The sequence below is a fragment of the Drosophila melanogaster genome, chromosome X (genome assembly GCF_000001215.4).
Source record: "Drosophila melanogaster chromosome X".
In the NCBI taxonomy this organism is placed as follows: domain Eukaryota; kingdom Metazoa; phylum Arthropoda; class Insecta; order Diptera; family Drosophilidae; genus Drosophila; species Drosophila melanogaster.
Genome location: NC_004354.4, coordinates 14,139,703 through 14,142,111, shown reverse-complemented (window position 1 = coordinate 14,142,111; position 2,409 = coordinate 14,139,703). Strand labels below are relative to the sequence as shown.

The following is a 2,409-nucleotide window of genomic DNA, read 5'->3' as shown; positions in this document are numbered from 1 at the left end:
AGAATTTGCGTTTCTTATATATAGCTATTTTCTGCGATTTCCAGAACACGTCGAATGCTAAACAGGAGCGGCAGGCGTCAAAGGAGCTGCACTGGAGCTCCAAGCAGATACACACGATGAGCAGAAGGGGTCAGGGCCTCAGACGATTACGATTAATGAGCAGGCACTTAAAAAAAAATTTTACACGGCACGCGCTCTACGCAGCTACCTTCTCCTGCCTCCTGCCGCCATCCTCCATTCTCCATTTCCCATCCTCGCCAGCCATTTCGCATTAAGTTGTCCAACACCTGCCCAGTGGGCAAAGCGATTGAAAGCGGCCTGATTGCCAATTTGTTGTTGGCCAAGTTTAGCATTCGCATTTGTCTCTGTAAATCCCGCACAGAGCAAAAATTATAAAACTTAACTTAAGATCAGGTGGATTTTCGAAAAACGAAAGAAAGATGCAATTCGATAGATATTTAAAAGCGACAACTTCAAAACTTTTCTTTAATTTTGAAGCTTGCAATAAACTTTGACAGGAAAAGGAAGTTTTGTCGAGAATATACTCACATACGATTGAATTTTTCCCAGTGCATTGGAAAGGCGAACATTTGCGATGGGCCAAAAGGGGGTGATGCAGTGCACCTTGCACCAATTAAGATGCACTCTCAGGATCTGAAACTAATACGCCTTAGCCATGGTTGAGCCCCCCCCCCCCCTCCAATTCGTGCGCTGTTGTGACAGATTTTCCCATTGACAGGGCCTTAATGGATTAACATTTGTCAGTGTCGTGTTAGGCCAGAAGTAACGAAAAAGAAAAAAAAAGGAAAAAAAGAGGGAAGCCACCATAACAATGCCCGCCAGGTGAAAATCGCAGGTGGGGAAGCTGTGGACAGTTTCTGATTTGCATAACCGACGATCGTCGCTTTATTCAAGTCTAGTGTGGCTGGAGGTATATGGCAAGCCAACCTGTACAACTTAAAATAAGCTAAAAAAAATATATATATATACATCAAGATGGACACTTAAATGATTAATTAGCAGTGGATTATAAAATTCGCAACTATTATGCCAAATGAAAGCACATCAAAAGCAATCGGAAAATATAAAGGCTAGTAGATTTGAAGTGACTCCTTTTTTTTGGACCAGTCCCATATTCATTTCGCTTTGAATAATTGGCGTGTTAATCCGATCGTTGTCCGTGTTGCAATCAGCGATTTAGACACAGTCACCTCCATTAGTTAGGCGACACGCAGTGGCAAAAATGAAAATGAAAATGAAAATGAAAATGGGGTTCTGTAGGCAGTCGTCGAATGGAATGGGAATGGGAATGGCAATGGATCGCATTGGTAGACGCACTTTGACAGCGGGCCCCAAAGTGAATAACTTGCGGCACGCTAAACTCGTATTAATTTTAATGATATAATATGAAGAGACACGCTAAATTGTTTACATCCCAGGCCCAGGCATATTGGGGATCTTGGGGATATGAGTGGAGAGAAGCGGTGCGTGTTCGGATCCACGGTGCTCTACCCATGATTATAGAGTTGAGGTGAGCCACTCTTCTCATCTTTTTTTTTTTTTTTTTTTGTTCCCCTTCTTGTGCCAGCTGAGCCGCAGCTCATTAACATTTTTAATTTTATTTTATTTAATTATACAGAAGTTTATTGCTTCCGTCGTGCCGATGCGTTATTTGATCCCCCCTCCCCTCAATTTTTTCGCGCTAAACTGCGAACTAAGCCGATGGGTGAATCGCGGGGGGGAGGGGTGGGGGGGGGGTGTACTGACGGGTGCAAGAAATGCAGTTTTATAAATTATAGTTAAGAGCTGATTACACGCACTATAAACGTTTACTCTTCGCACCACGCGAACCTCGAGGGGCAGTCGGGTGTTTAGGTCCTCTAATTGATTGGCCGACACACTGAAAACAAAAATATAATATACATTTTTTTGTAAATTTTGAATAGATTATTTACTTAAATTCGTATAAAATAGATACTCATTTGCCAGATGTTTTTATGCAAAATTAGTGACATTGAGCTTACATTTTCATATTTTATTATTACTTAGATTTTTATTATACGTTATATGTTATATATTATACATAGTTTGTATATAATAACAATATTTTAAATTACTTTAAATCGTTTCTTTATGTGTACTTCTGAACAGGTATGGCGATTGGTCAATGGCGGCGGGGCGAAGTGCAAAAAAGAGGATCTGAGCACATACTATTGTATATGTATGTAGATGCTTTCGTTACTATGTTTACGGCCACTTATCAGTGGTCGTCTCTCAGTCAGCACATTATACAAATTAATTAGCGCTGGCTCATTACAAGTTGAACACCCCACACAGAACATTGGATTCCAGACCATGTAACACATCGTACCCTCCACTAATTTACCAACTTTAACCATCTGAAAACAC

General features: G+C 40.8%; 1 long non-coding RNA gene across 1 annotated transcript; it reads right to left on the bottom strand.

Annotated features, from left to right (window-relative positions):
• On the bottom strand, nt 1-383 carry lncRNA:CR44658 (long non-coding RNA:CR44658). The gene has a single exon (NR_123903.1). It is a non-coding gene; the product is annotated as a long non-coding RNA:CR44658 (long non-coding RNA).
• Nucleotides 384-2,409: the final 2,026 nt, after the last annotated feature.